The sequence below is a fragment of the Nyctereutes procyonoides genome, unplaced genomic scaffold (assembly GCF_905146905.1).
Source record: "Nyctereutes procyonoides isolate TBG_1078 unplaced genomic scaffold, NYPRO_anot_genome, whole genome shotgun sequence".
Lineage (NCBI taxonomy): Eukaryota > Metazoa > Chordata > Mammalia > Carnivora > Canidae > Nyctereutes > Nyctereutes procyonoides.
Window position 1 is genome coordinate 37,777,112 of NW_026575047.1, and position 16,189 is coordinate 37,793,300.

At 39.4% G+C, this 16,189-nt stretch overlaps 1 protein-coding gene across 3 annotated transcripts in view; it reads right to left on the reverse strand.

The window, feature by feature from the left end:
• The window catches only part of PDE8A (phosphodiesterase 8A), a 152,004-nt gene that overhangs the window by 82,641 nt on the left and 53,174 nt on the right, over nucleotides 1–16,189 (reverse strand). The window contains exon 1 of one of the 3 annotated variants that reach the window (XM_055326231.1): nucleotides 3,509–3,586. The exons of the other annotated variants lie outside the window; for them this stretch is intronic. The gene's annotated coding sequence lies outside the window, so the exon portion shown is untranslated. Of the gene's footprint in view, nucleotides 1–3,508; nucleotides 3,587–16,189 lie in introns of those variants that run through there. 3 annotated transcript variants of the gene reach the window in all.

Consider the following 16,189-nt stretch of genomic DNA (forward strand, 5'->3'; position numbering starts at 1 on the left):
ACAACTACTTACCACTGCCCCCCCAAAATAACCACCACCAGGAAATCTGATGACATTACTCAGTGTGCGGACGTCAGCAGTGGGCCCTCAAAGAGTAAACAACTTCCCAACTGCTCTGGAAAAGGGGATCAGAACTATAGAATTCTTGCATTCTTCTTTTCTTCATGTATGAAAATCAGAATCAAACTGATCGAATGCTTCAAGGTCACAGCCCTCTTAATAATTTGCTGAGCACATTAACATTTAAAAGAGAAGTCATCTTCAGGTTAATTGTAATATCACAGCTTTGATTTAATCTTTCAGTTTAAAAGCAATGGATACTTTAGACAATACAGAAACAACACTGTGGATAATGGTAATCATACAAGCTGTTTAGTCTTCTGGACTTTTAGATATGTATTTATTAAACTGTTAAAGAGATTATAAAAACTCTTTGTATTTTAATAAAGTAATATTTACAAATATGGCTGACAGAAGCATGAAATTTAAATTATTATTGAAACTGACAAAACACATAAAGATCTCTTTTGTTGCCTAACCAACCTAACACTTAGTAAGTGACACTAGAAGGTGAAACTAGTTATGAATCTTGTTTGTGGATAGGGGTGGGAAAGAAAAGAGATATATAATACTAACCTGCCTACAATTTCTGTTCCCCCAAACCAACTCTATCCCTTGCCTGCTTTTTTTCCCTCTGCAGCTCTCAGTCATCATTTGCAAAACTCTGTATTTTACTATTTATCATCTTTATCATCTGTCTCTCTCACTAGAATGTAAGTTCTACGAAGACAGGGATTTATCTGCCTTATTCATTGCTGTATTTCCAAAATCCGAAACAGTCCCTGGCACGTGGGAGGCATTTAAGAAGTATTTTTCAATCAGTATTACTCAACAGCTAATCTTTTCTAATCACTCGTTTATCCGGAAATCACACTCATGCTAGTTTCTACATATGCATGTATATGTGATACAGCACTTCCAGTTTTAGAATGTTTTTATATATTCATTTCATAAAGGAACATAAAGGAAGGAAGGACTCTTACGAAAGTCTAAGCACTAGGAACCACAAAAGAATCATGTGATTTTTTTTTTTCCTACATCCCCTTTATTAGAAACAAAGATACACTGGGATCAACTTAAATTAATTGTATACAAACCTAGGAGCTATAGCAAAGTCAAAAATCAGATTTTGTCCTGAGCCTTGCTAACCCTCCAGACTTTCCCTGTACATCCAGTGGCCTTCTTGTCTTTCTCTCTGGGCAGAGTGGTAACTTGGTCAAAGGGACATAGCTTAGACAGTCAGGAGACACTAGTTCCTGGGTGGGAAGAGTCAAAATTAGTCCAGACATCTGTGTATCACTTACTACTATGCTTTAAGCCAAGCACTGAGCAAGGTGCTGGAAGTGCAAAGATGTACCTAACCCTGCCCTTGAGTTGCAGGAGGGGAAAATGTACACAATGACAACATGATGCAGTTTTAACAGAGAAAGGAGTTGCCTATTACATGCTAAAAACTCTGCTTCCAGAGTTTAGTCATAAATCATACTTAAATCCAGTTTAGTCCTTCCTCTATGAGTAAGGTAAACTCATTAACTCCATTTTATTGATGAAGAAACTGAAGCTCAGAGCATTGTGGTTAAACAGCTGGTAAAGGACAATGATGAGACTAAGACCCAATTCAGGGGGACTGAATTCCTGTGGTCTTTTTATGCTCCACTGGGATTGGCCTAAAATCACCTGACCCTAACCTATATCTAATGGAAATAAGACCAAGAACCTAGGAAGCAGCATTCACCCACTTGACAAATCTTTGTTGCCCACCCACAGTGTGCTAACTGGTTTCCTAGGCATTAGACATTCAATAAAAAATAAGACAGTACCTCTACCTACTGGGGGAAGGTGATAGAAACTAGCTGGGGTGCTATTTTGTTTTTTATAGATTTACTTATTTGAGAGAGAATGTGCATGAGCAGGGGAGAGGGGTAGAGGGAAAAGTACACTCTCCACTGAGCAAGGATCCAGATGTGGGACTCCATCCCAGGACCCTGAGATCATGACCTGAGCTGAAGGCAGACGCTTCACCAACTGAGCCAGCCAGGCACCCCTATTTTAAATCAGAATCCAGGAAGGCCTCTCTGAAGCAGCAATGTAGAAGATGAGATCTGAATGAGAAGCAGCCAAGCCAGTCACACAAGGAACAGAAGGAGCCCCAGGCAGAGGGAACAGGAATGCATGGGTCCCAGGGTGGGAATGGGGAGCATTCAAGGAAAGGAAGGGAATGAGGACAGGAGATGAGGTCATGGCTGGGTAGCGGCCTTACGATGCAGAGCCTTCTAAGCCCAGACAAGAAACCTGGGTTTTAGCCTAAATTTCATCAAAAGTCACCAAAGAGTTTTATATAAGAAAGTGATAGAATCTAATTTTTATTTTTTAAATAGATCCCTGGTGAGGAATGGACAGTGGGATGGTGACAGCAGAGGCAAAGGAGACCAGTGAGGAAGCTTCCATAGCAGTTCAAGTGAGAGAGGATGGCCCTGCGGCCCAGGAGATGAGCAGATAGCTTTGGGGTATTTTGGAGCTCAGTGATCAGGACTTCTTGATAGATGGGACATTATCTAATCTACTGGTTCCTAGACCAGAGTTCTGATATCTGACTTGAGGTTTTTATTTAGGTGTTGTATGGAAATTTGGGGTGCTGCAAGGCATCCTGGTAGAAGTTGGTGTGGGTCTCCTTGGTCCTTTCCAGATCCACCCACAAGATGGCACCAAGATATACCTTGAGGCAAAGCTCCCAAATGCTCTCCAAGAGCAGGCCAAATGCTCCACATCCATCCCCACTGTGTTTCTTTTTTCTCTCCTTACCTGTTCCTAATTGTCCCTTTGGTCAATTTAAACAGCAAATATTTACAAGGAGACTTTTATATGTTTCCCCAACTGAATGCCAAAATCAAGTCACATACTTGGGTAAAACTGCTCAGGTCCTTTTTTCCCCTCAAACCCATAGTGTAGAGCAAAAAATGGTCTGGATTAAAAGCACTATCTAGAGTTTAAAGCCTGACTGCGAGCAAAATGCCTAATAAATTCTCAAGTACCTACAAAAAAGATTTTCCAAGAAGCTTTTGCTATGAAACTACAACTTTACACACACATACACACTTTAAGGCATGCTTAAAACTTTATTTTTCCGAAGAGCTATTTTTTTTCAGAGCACTAAGGTAATCTCTAATAAGAACCATTAACTTCATGACACCTTGAAATATCATGTGTAAAAAACAGGATCTAGTTCTTAAATATCATATTTATGCATTTGGTACGAGGGACAGATAAAGATTTTCCTGAAACTCTGAAAGATTGCTTTTAAAGGTGAAACAAGAAAATCAATCCATAAAAAATGGATTTGGCCAATTGCAGGGTAACCTAACACTAAGCTTCTCTTTAAATGTGCCACTGAAATTTAAGAATCCTCAAATCTCAACTGGGGAAATCTGAGGTATAAGATAACTAGAACCTACCTCTCTCCAACCCCTCAAAAAAGAGGCAACTGATCACTATGTATCATCCCGGCAGAATGAGGAGGAGGGTCTACAGGCTGCCAGGGAAGGCGAGCCAGAGGTTGAGAACGCAGTGCTATTTATTCAGCTCCTTCCAGGAAAAACTGAATCCAGCAGGTATAGATGATTCGGATACTGAAAAAAAAAAAAAGTTTCCTAACTATAAATTAACAAATGAGCATCCTGCTTCTCTCTGGGAGGAGTCTATTCTAGTCCTATGTATATCTGTTGATCATGTTTATATCACACTCCGCACACTTAGACAGCAGTGAGCCTTGTTCAGGAGGGTGTACAGCTGCCTGCCTGCCCACTGCCCACTGCTAAGCATCCTGACTCCAAATGCCAGCCCAGGCTTTACCGGGTTAGCTCATGAACCTCAATGATATCCAAAGGGACTACACTAAGAATCACAACCCACACGATATGATAAATTATCCAGAATCACCCAGTTTCCACAACATGCTACCTGAGACTGGATAGATTGGGGGGGAGGGTATTTTTTATTTTTATTTTTTAAGATTTTATTTATTTATTTATTCATGAGAGAGAGAGAAGCAGAGACACAGGCAGAGGGAGAAGCAGGCTCCATGTAGGGAGCCCGACATGGGATTCAATCCTGGGACTCCAGGATCATGCCCTGGGCCAAAGGCAGGCGCTAAACTGCTGGGCCACCCAGGGATCCCCCAGATGGGGGGTTTAAACTCTGACCTTTCTCCCCTGAAAACCTGTGTGTCTTTAGGCAAGTTTCCTCACTTTGCTGAGGGCCCTGCCTAGAGAACAGTGATTGTCAAGATTCAGTGAGAGACAGACATGCAGTTCTGCAGGGCACCTGGCCTACGGTCAAGGGCACCATAATGTGTGGCCGTTATTACTGGTGGAAGGGGATGCATGAACATTCACAATGCCCCTGCTGTAGTTCTAGAGCAATGAGGAAATTCTTACCAGGTGTGGAGGCTCCACACATCGGTTTTGGCAGAAAGCAGGTTTCCAGACCGAATGTTATTTGACAGAGTCTGCCAGAGTCAAATTGCTCATCCCTAGCACCTTCCTGTGTCAAACCATCACACCCTCTGAACACAGTCCACGGCCAGAGGTTCTACTGCTGAAACCATGTCTTTTATGATCCCTGTGTTAGGAGGGCTATCCAAGTATTCTCCTAACTGACCTACACGGTTTTTCATAAATAACACTGATTTCCTCAAAGCTTCTTTTTGGAATACTTTCACTACTAATTATGTCTAATTCTAGATTTCAAATAATTAGCTCTGAAAAATCAAGGAAGAAGTTGTTTCTTAAGTCCCAAGGAAAACAACTTTGGGTTTGAGAGGAGAGGAGAAAGCACAGGGGGTTGAGGGAAGTACACAGCAGGGGTACTCACCCCACCAGCAGAGTGTGAAGCACCCCTGAGGCAGACAAGGCCTTGGGTCCAGAAGATTAGGGATGGATGCTGGAGGGAGAGAATACCTGGAGCCTTGGCCCCCAGCTTCAGATAACTACTGCCTTCACCCCTTCAATGCAAGTAACAGCAACATCCCAGGCCAGAAGTTTCCTCTGGAGAATGTACTATCCCAGGGCTGCTGCTTCCTAAGGGTTTTATTTTTTTTTTTAAAGATTTTATTTATTTATTCATGATAGTCACACAGAGAGAGACAGAGAGGCAGAGACACAGGCAGAGGGAGAAGCAGGCTCCATGCAGGGAGCCCGATGTGGGATTCGATCCCGGGTCTCCAGGATCGCGCCCCGGGCCAAAGGCAGGCGCCAAACCGCTGCGCCACCCCAGGGATCCCTTCCTACGGGTTTTAGAACAAAATCTTGACCAGAAGTAATCTGGTACTTACATAGGAAAAATGTATTATTTACATCCTCCAAACTAAATACATTTTTAAGACTTTTTTTTCAGTGGTTTTAGGTTTACATCAAAACTAAAAAGTACAGAGATTTTCCTCATATCCTTTACTTTCATACATGTATAGCCCTCCCCATCAACATCATCATCATCATCCACTAGGACGGTACATTTTTTACCAAGGATGAACCCAAATGGACACGTCATAATCATCCCAAATCTGTATTTTACCTTAGGCTTCACTCAGTACTGTACATTCTATGGATGTGGACAAATGTATAATGATATGTATCCATCATTAGAACATCATGTGGAGTATTTTCACTGCACTGAAAATCCTCGTTCCACGTCATCATCTCCTCCCCACCCCTGGCAACCACTTATCTTTTTACTGTCTCCACAGTTGTGCTTTTTTCCAGACTGTCCTATAGTTGTAATCATCCAAGTATCGTGCCTTTTCATATTGGTTTTTTCCACTTAGCCAATGTACTTAAGGTTCCTCCACATCTTCTATGGCTTAATAGTTTATTTCTTTTCAGTGCTGAGTAATATTCCATTGTCTGAATGTATTAGTTTATCCATTCACCCACTAAATGACATCTTGGTGGCTTCTAAGTTTTGGCAGTTATGAATGAAGCTGCTATAAACATCTTTCTGCAGGGTGTTGTGTAGATTTAAGTTTTTCAACTGTTTTGGGCAAATACCAAACAGAAATGGCTAGGCTGTATGATAAAGTCAGTTTAGTTTTGTGAGAAACTACCAGAATGTCTTCCAAAGTGGTCATGCCATTTTGCATTCCCCCAGCACTGTATGAGAGTTCCTGTTGCTCTAACCTCATGAGCACTTGGTGTTGTCAGTGCTCCAGATTCTGGCCATCTAATTAGATGTGTGCTGGGGCACCTGGGTGGCTCAGTGAAGTGTCTGCCTTTGGCTTAGGTCATGATCTCGGGGTTCTGGGATCAAGCCCCATGTCGGGCTCCCTGCTCAGGGGGGAGTCCGTTTATCCTTCTCCTTCTGCCTCTCCCCTTCCCTCCCACCCTTGCTCTCTCTCATTAAAAAATAAAATCTTTAATTAATAAATAGAAGATAGATGTGTAGTGGTATCTTGCTTTTAAATTTGTATTTCTCTGATAACATATGCTGTGGAATACCTTTTCCTGTGCTTATCTGCCATCTGTAGATCTTTGGTGAAATGTCTGTTAAAGTCTTTAGCCCACTTTCTAATGAAGTTTTCTTATTAGTAGGTTTTTAAGAGTTCTTTGTATATTTTGGACAACAGTCCTTCATCAGATACATCTGTTGGAGATATTTTCTCCCAGTCTGGGGCTTTCTTTTAATGTTCCTGATATTGTCTTTCACGGAGCAGAAGTTTTTAATTTTAATGCAGTTCTTCTTATCAATTATTTCTTTTATGGATGTTTTATCTGTTTATTGGTGTTGCATCTAAAAAAGGCATTACAACACCCAAGGTAATCTAGGGTTTCTCCTAAGTTATCTTCTAGAAGTTTCATGGCTTTGCATTTTACTTTTAGGTCTCCAATTCACTTTTGAGTAGGTTTTTGTGACAAGTGTAAGATCTGTATCTAAATTCATTATTTTTTATGTGGATGTCCAGTTGTTCCAGTACCATATCTTGAAGAGACTATCTTTGCTCCATTGTACTGCCTTTGTTCCTTTGTCAAGATCAGGCGACTATATTTACATGGGTCTATTTCTGGGCTCTCTTTTCTGTTCCTTTGATCTATTTGTCTATTCTTTTATCAATATCCCCAAAGTATCCATGAAGTTGAACCAAGGAGAGTTGTTCCTCTCCTTTAATACTGTGCTGGCTATTCTGTGACTTTTGCTTCTCCGTGTAAATGTCAGAATCAGTGTGTCAATATCCATAAACTAACTTTGCTGGGATTCTGACTGGGATTGCCTTGAGTCTATATATCAAGTTGGAAAGAACTGATATCTTTACAATATTGAGTCTTCATATCCACAAATACGGAATATCTCCCCATTTATTTAGTTCTTCTTTGATTTTACCCATCAGAGTTTTGTGGTTTTCCTCATATAGATTATGCACACACTTTATTAGATTTATACTAATAAATGTTGTTTCTTTTTGGGAGTACTAATGTAAATGATATTGTGGTTTATTTTTTAAGTAGGTTCCACACCCAACATGGGGCTTGAACTCACAACCTTGAAATCAAGAGTCACATGCTCTACTGACTAAGCCAGGCAGGCACTCCCAATATTGTGCTCTAAATTACAAATTCTATTTGCTCATTGTTAGTAAACAGGAAAGCAAAGGTTATATTTTAACCTTGTATCCTGCAACCTTTCTATAATCACATATTAATTCTGCCAACTGTTAGTTTTTCTGTCAATTATTTTAGATATTCTATATAAATGATGTCATCTGTAAACAAAAAACAGTTTTAGGTCTTCCTTCCTAACTGTACACCTTTTATTTCCTTTTCTTGTCTCATTGCATTAGCAAGAATTTCCAGTATGATGTTGAAAAAGACTGGTGAAAGAAGACACATCACTGCCCTACACTTGATCTTGGCAAGAAAGCCTCAAGTTTCTCACCATTAAGTATGATGTTAGCTGCAGGTTTCTTGTAGATTTTCTTTACCAAGTTGAGGAAGTTCCTAGTTCTATTCCTAGTTTACTGAGAGCTTTTTACCATGAATGGGTTTTGGATTCTGTCAAATGCTTTTTCTGCATTTAATGATATGATCATGTGATTTTTCTTTTTTAGACTATTGATGTGATAGGCTATATTAATAGATTTTTCTAATATTGAACCACCAGGCTTGCCTGAGATAAAGCCCACATGGTTGTGGCACATAATTCTTTTTATACTTTTTTCATTTGATTTACTAGTATTTTATCGGGAATTTTTACATCTATGTCCATGAGAGATATTGGTCTGCAGTTTTCTTGTAATGCCCTTTATCTAGTTTTGATATTAAGGTAATGCTGGCTTCATAGAATGAATCAGGAGGTATTTTCTCTGCTTCTACTTTCTGAGAGAGACTGTAGAGAGTTAGTATAATTTCTTCCTTAAATGTTTAGTAAAACTCACCAGTAAAGCCTTTTAGGCCTAGTGCTTTCTGTTTTGGAAGGTAATTATTGGCTTAATTTCTTCAATAGATAGAAAGCCTATTCAGAGCATCAAGTTTTTTTTTTTTTTTTAAGATTTTATTTATTTATTCATGAGAGACACACAGAGAGAGAGAGAGAGAGGCAGAGCAGAGGCAGAGGGAGAAGCAGGCTCCATGCAGGGAGCCTGACGTGGGACTGGATCCTGGGACTCCAAGATTATGCCCTGGGCTGAAGGCGGTGCTAAACCACTGAGTCACGGGGGCTGCCCAAGCATCAAGTTCTTATGTGAGTTTTGAAAGTTTGTGTCTTTCAAGGAATTGGTTCATTTCATCTAGGTTATCAAATTTGTGGGCACAGAATCATTTATAGTATTTCTTTACCAACCTTTTAACTTCTATGGAATCTGTAATGAAGCTCCTTCTTTCATTTCTGATATCAGGAATTTTTATCTGCTTTTTTAGCTAGCCTGGCTGGAGGCTTATCGATTTTACTGATCTATTCAAAGAACCACCTTTTGGTTTCATTAATTTTTCTCTATTGATTTCTTGTTTAAAATTTCACTAATTTCTGCTTTAATTCTTTATTATTTCTTTTCTTCTGCTTATTTTGGATTTAATTTGTTGGTTTTTTTCCCCAAGTGTCCGAAGGTAGTAACTTAGATTATTAATTTTATTTTTTATTTTTTTAAAGATTTCATTTATTCATGAGAGACAGAGAGAGAGAGAAGGGTGGGGGCAGAGACAAAGGCAGAGGGAGAAGCAGGCTCCACATAGGAAGCCCGACGTGGGACTCGATCCCGGGTCTCCAGGATCACACCCTGGGCTGAAGGCGGTTCTAAACCGCTGAGCCACCCAGACTGCTCTCTTATTTATTTTTTAAAGATTTTATTTATTTATTCATAAGAAACACAGAGAGGCAGAGACACAGGCAGAGGGAGGAGCAGGCTCATTGAGGGGAGCTCGATATGGGACTCGATCCCAGGACTCCGGGACCATGCCCTGAGCTGAAGGCAGATGCTCAACCACTGAGCCACCCAGGTGTCCCAGATTATTAATTTTAGATCAATCTTCTTTTTCAATTACACATTCAATGCTACCAATTTCTAAGCACTTTTGCTGCATCCCAGAAATCTTGGTAAGTTGTATTTAGTTTTCATTTATTTCAAAATATTTTAAAATTTCTTTTTTGACCCATGTTGTTTCATCTCCACATATTTGGGGAATTTCCAGTTATCTTGCTGTTATTGATTTCTAGTTTACTTCCATTGTGAACTAAAAGCAGACATTGTATGGCTTCTATTCTTTCAAATTTGTTAAAGTTTTATGGCCCAGAATGTGGTCTATCTTGGTGAATGTTCTATAAGAGCTTGAGGGGGAAAAAAAACCACATGTACTTTACTATTAGATGAAGTATTTTATACATGTCAATTATATCCAATTGATTGATGGTGGTGTTGAGTTCCATTCTGTCTTTACTGGTTTTTTGTCTGCTGGATAGGTCCATTTCTGAAAGGTGTTGAGGTCTCCTGCCATGATACTGAACTCATCTATTTCTCCTTGCAGTTCTATTAGTTTTTGTCTCATGCAGTTTGATGCTCTGTTGTTGGGTGCATACACATAAAGGATTGTTATGTCTTCTGGGAGAGCTGACCTCTCTATCATCATGTGGTGTCCTTCTGTATCCCTGATAATTTCCCTTACTTTGAAGTCTGCTCTGAAATTAATATAGCTATATTTGCTTGTTTTTAATTAATGTTACCATGGTATGTCTTTATTTATTTTTAATGTAGATGTCTTTTTTTTTTTTAAGATTTAGAGAGAGAGCAAGCAAGCAGGTGTGCACCTGAGCTGATATCAAAAGTCCAACACTTAACCAAATGAACCACCCAGGTGCCCTTATATGTGTCTTTATAAGTAAAGTGAGTTTCTTGGGGTGTCTGCCTTTGGCTCAGGTCATGATCTCAGGGTCCTGGAGTTGAGCCTCACGTGGGGCTCCCCACTGAGCAGGGAGCCTGCTTCTCCCTCTTTCTGCTCCTGCTGTCTCTCTCAAAGAAATAAATTCCTTTAAAAAATAATAATAATAAAGTGAGTTTCTTGTAGACAACATAGTTTCTTTCTGATATTTACTATATAAATCTTGTCAAACTCTTGGAGGCAAACCTCACAATACTGTGGGGCCTCCCCTCATACCACAGTCCCTCAGAACATTCTAATTCTCTCAGAGTTGTCTGCACCAAGCCTCCAGTAATTCACAGATTACAGTTCAGGTTTTCCTACCCCAGCATTCCTGAACTGCTTCTACTCAAGAGCCTCTGGGAAGCAGGGAGTCCCTGCATTTGCCTAGCTCTCCAATCTTGGGGGTACTGTGTCTTCCCCTATGGATTTAAGAGTTGTTGATTTTTCAGTCTCTTTAGCTTTTTACTTATTGTTAGGATAAAATGTTGATTTCCAAGCTCCTCATGAACAGAACTAGAAACTAGAAGTCTAATACGTTTTCAACAAAATTATATGCAGGAAGTCTCAGATTACAGTCCAAATACACTCGTTCAAACAGCAAGTAGTCATAATTGCATAAGCATTTTGGAAAGCATGGAGTGTCAAAGGGGATATGCAGCTTCCAAAACTGCCGGTGCACATAGGGCATCCCAACACCATCCTCCATGGGGCCACTGCCTTCCTTTGGAAGTCACAGGAGAGCAGGCAAACTGTTCTTTTGAGTGCATTCAAAGCAACCACTTCCCCCTCCCCATAAAAAAAAATAAGGATATTTTTAATTTCCAAGTTTTTGGCAAGAGCAAAATTAATGCAATGCAAACTGGAACTAAGTAATAAATTTTAACAACAAGCGAAAGTAATTTTGTTACACAAACTAATTCATTTATTATAGGCTAATGCTGTTCCAAGTAGTGGGGCTTCTACTGGTCTTTCAATTACAGTTGTCTGAGGCTGACTTTACTGTGACAGCAGAAGTGGCCCAGGCACCACCTTACACCGTCTTCATGCAGGAAAAACAGTGCCAGATCCCCATAGCTCATCATTTCATCTTGGTTTTGCTACAGAAGTAGCAAGTGTACTTGGCATGCTGGCTCATTTCCATCTCTTCACCATTTTCCTGAGGGAGACACCAAAACTAGTGCCCTATTTACCTACGATTCCGCCCTTCTTGGTGTTTAGCCAAATAACAGCAAACTAGGTCTGAGCCTGAGCGGAAGAGATGCTCTGCACAGGTGCAACCTCTTGTCAAGAACCACAATATCTGACAATTAGAAAGTGATGTTTTAAGCATTTTACATCCTAACGTGCTAGAATGCTATTTATGTATATGGCTTTAGTAAATTTCAGTTATGCTTTAGGAAGCAGTTTGGGGGTTTTGAGTTGACTTACGATGAATTATAAAATAAAATTTTCCCATTTAAGAGTAAGTAATGGCTCCAAGTCGAAAATTTCACTTAGGGTACATGCTGTTCAGGAACTAATTACTAAGGTTAAGCCAAAAATGCCTGTACCTGCATACCCTATCACCCAGAAGTGAGAATTTGAGGTCTATTAACAAAGATCTGTAAGGGGTTATATGCAAAAATGTTTGTCCAGGGTTATTCGAAGCAGCAGAGCTGCAGACAATATGGGTATATCTAACTGGGAAAGAGTAATATGATGAATCCTTTTTTAAAAAGATTTTATTTGTTTATTTGAGGATACGAGAGAGAGCACAAGCAGGGAAGAGGCAGAGGGGCAACCAGATTCCCCAATGAGTAGGGAGTCTGACCTGGGGCTCCATCCCAAGACCCTGGGATCATAACCTGCACTAAGGCAGACGCTTAACCAACTGAGCCACACAGGTGCCCCAGTAATATAAATCTTAAATACTTATGCTAAGTGAAAAAGAAAAAAAAAAACATAATGAGATCTGTAATGCCATTTACAAAATTACAAATACATAAGCCCTCAAAAATACATACTTTACAACACCACACAAAAACGAAATAACATACATTAAACACATTAGAATGATTATGTACAGTTGGCAGGGAGAGAAAAGAAAAGAATCAGATGAAGACCACCAAACTACAAAAAAAGTGAGGAACCGTCAAAGACAGGCAAGGATTTCTTAAACATAAAAAGACTAATAAATTAGATTTTAAAATTAAGAACTTCTGTTCATTAAAAGACCCTACTAAGGGAGTAAAAAGATAAGCTACGGAATGGGAGAAGGTATTTGCAAGACATATGACTGACAAAGGGCTCGTGATATGTAAAGAACGCCTAAAGATCCAGAAGAAGTAAGGAGACCAACCAGAGGGAGCCTTGCACAGCCAGGTGATGCTAATCTGTTAAGAACTGACAGGGTAATTCAGCCCTCTGAGTCAGAATTCAACTAGGAAAAGAAAGCAGCTTATCAGTGATTGTTAAATTCCAGCAATTTTGTAAGAATGCAAGTAAGCAGGAAATTTGAACATTTTAAATTTTATAAAACATATAAACAAATGTCACTGGCTAAAGTCTCTTCTATTTTAAGAGAGTTCTTGAGAGAAAATGGAAAAAGAAGCATCCGCATCTACAATTTGTATATCTACAAGGGGGAAATGAGTTACTTATGCAACTACTACACAGTAGAAAGCTTTGTTTCCATAGAGATTATGACACAACTGATTTAGGCCTTAAATTAGAATATTCCGATTTGAATGGAGAAATGATCTTTTTGTCTAAATGAATAGTGTATTCAGTGTGAATAAAAGCTCCGCACATCTGCTGATATCATTTCCTCTTTACTTCGGTAATAATAATGAGAATACATCCATACAAGTCCTAAAAAGGAATTCAGACACCCGAAAATTTCACAAGTGCCTGAAAATATATAGAGAATGACATCTTTCTACAGGATGTACAAAAATACTGACCATAAAGAACATAAAACATTTCAAAGTATCTTTCTGCTCACTTCACAACTATTACGCTTAACCATTCTCTTGTATTATTAACTAAACAACAAGACGAAAGTCAATTCTGTCTACCTTCTATCACTACTACCTGAATTCAACAGATAAACTGTAGACTGTGGGGGGTGGGGAGAGGGAGGAACACTTGCAATTATTAATCCAAAGTCACAAAAACATCAGAATGTTAAGTTTCAAAAGGAAGTGGAATGTAGGATGCATAAATCGAGTACATATAAAATCCTTCAGGGGATCACACTGCCCTGGACAAAGCCTGGACTCTGACGAGGCATTCAAGGTTCCTATAGTGTTTGAAGCCTAAGCTTCAACGGCCCTAACAACTCAGGACCCTCCTGAGAGCCTGAGTCTCTTACTACTATACCATCCTTGTGGCTCACTGAGCATGGCACAGTCCTGCTTTCTTCCTCTTCTCCCCTAATTCTTCCTCATATTTCAAAACTCAAACATGCTATGCCTGTGGCCCCAACCTCCATCTGGACGAGGGGCCAAGCCTATGTGTTCCCAAAATTATCCTGGGCTTATTTTCATCACAGTGGAATTTCATTCCCTTACTTCCTCTGCCAGGCTGAGCTTGAGTTCTATTCACTTTCATAAAACTGGAACCTAAACAAATACAGTGCTTAGTAACTACTGAATAATTACTGAATAATTGAAATCCCCAACATTTCCTCATGTTTTGATAATAAATGTTCCTAAAGGAAATATCCAAGAAGAAAGAATAAACAAATCCCACATGATAGAGTAAAATGAAGAATGACTACATTTCCTGATTGGCTTATATTATAAATCATTCTGTTCTTTTTCTAATTCACTGTGAAATCCTCTCCAGCCGAATGGATATTCTAATTCATTCTCAAAGGTCTCCACAGAAGTGATATAATCTTTATTTTTGTTACAGTTGAGTATATTCTCAATAAGCCAAATTTTCAAAGTTGTTTGATTAGCTTCTTGCTTTGTTGCTTCTCTGAACATTTTAGCACCCTACATCAATTGCTGTTTTCAACCACATTTTCTTTAGCTATCATAGAAAGTGCCTGACCTCCTTTTTAAAAAAAACCTGTTTTCCATTTAAATTATAACATATAACTAGAAGTAAAAAACAGTATTGGTTTTGAGCATACATAACTGAACCTGAAAATAAAGCATGATGCACAAAAAACAGGAAGCGAGCCTTCTAGTTCAACCAAAGACACAGCTTTCATATAAAAATGTCAGGCTATGACCATGTGATTTTGTAGAAAAATCTGTATGACAAATAACAAAAGCAAAAAATGTAAAGATTAATACATTTTGGATGTATATCTATATACCCTCAAAATGTCTTTAATATTAAGCTAAAGGAAACTTCAATATCATGCTGATTTAATACTGTAAGAAATTTTCCCAATAAAAAGACTTATTAGAATGGAAAAACTCTCAAACATACACAGTAGTAATAAGGAATAAATCTAAAACATGAAATTCTAATTACACTCAGAAAATGAAATGAGGGCAGACCACTTCTGCAACTGGCTGGTTTCACTTATTACATGTTAATTTCCCCTAAATAGTTTCCGGGACACACAGATTCCCAGCACACTGAAAACCCCTCAAGAGAACAACGGTGCAGGGCAGGTCTGCAGAGCTAGCTGAATCTACCAAATCATATGCCTGAGGAAAGACTGGTAGCAGGAGCAACAAGAAGTCTGAACATGTGGTTTTGTGTTTATCACCTCTAAGCTTTGATTAGTTCTATTGACTCTGAGGCAGGGCAATCACTTGGGGGCATCTGAACTGCGGTGGGTCTAAGGACAGGGCCCCCATCAAGAATCACTGAAGCCTCGGTGTCCATCGAAAGATGAATGGATAAAGAAGATGTGGTTTATGTATACAATGGAATATTACTCAGCCATTAGAAATGACAAATACCCACCATTTGCTTCAACGTGGATGGAACTGGAGGGTATTATGCTGAGTGAAATAAGTCAATCGGAGAAGGACAAACATTATATGTTCTCATTAATTTGGGGAATATAAGTAATAGTGAAAGGGAATAGAAGGGAAGGGAGAAGAAATGTGTGGGAAATATCAGAAAGGGAGACAGAACATAAAGACTCCTAACTCGGGAAACGAACTAGGGGTGGTGGAAGGGGAGGAGGTTGGGGGGTGGGGGTGAATGGGTGATGGGCACTGAGGGGGGCACTTGACGGGATGAGCACTGGGTGTTATTCTGTATGTTGGCAAATTGAACACCAATAAAAAATAAATTTATTATTATTAAAAAATAAAAAAGAATCACTGAAGCGCTTCCCAGCAGAATCCACTCCCAGAGGTTTATGTGCTTGGGGACATCTGACTCAGTAAAGGAGCTTGGTAGTAAATGATAGTGCATGAAATAAATCTGGGCAAGGTTTTGCTTCCATTGCCCTGCTGTACACATAAGATTCTGATATTCTAGTAAGCCAACAGTTTCCTTCCATAATTGGAAGGTTGAATATGCAGGACTCTTCTTGCAGGGTAACCAAAAAAAGTGATTTTTTAAGTCATTTTCCCACTTTAAACCTGTTTAATGGAAATAGCGCTTCCTCCATGCTTAAGACAAATGTCATAAAATTTCTGTCCATTCTTTCTCAACACAAAGCCCCCAGAATTGCATTCTGTTAGTTTCTGAAGGCTGCCATAACAAATGACCACAACCCAGGTGGCTTAAAACACACAAAGTTATTTCCTCACAGTTCAGGAGACTAAAGGTCCAAA